The sequence below is a fragment of the Brassica oleracea genome, chromosome C9 (genome assembly GCF_000695525.1).
Source record: "Brassica oleracea var. oleracea cultivar TO1000 chromosome C9, BOL, whole genome shotgun sequence".
Lineage (NCBI taxonomy): Eukaryota > Viridiplantae > Streptophyta > Magnoliopsida > Brassicales > Brassicaceae > Brassica > Brassica oleracea.
Genome location: NC_027756.1, coordinates 4,250,574 through 4,250,827, shown reverse-complemented (window position 1 = coordinate 4,250,827; position 254 = coordinate 4,250,574).

Sequence of the window (254 nt, the reverse complement as noted above, 5' to 3'; positions counted from 1 at the left end):
GTACCTTTGCACTTTGCATTGTGAGATTCATAAAGTACCTTTTGTCTCTAAGGATTGTATGACTTGTGCCACTATCTACCACAAGTATACTCATCTCATCATTCATTTCTATAAATAAAATTTTCTAAACTCTAGAGACTTTATAAGATCTTTAAAAACTCTTATCATTATAAATGTCATTACATAAAATAAAAACACCAAATCAAAGACATAAAGCAATAAGACAATGTGATTCGAAAACTAGTCCTTTGGAC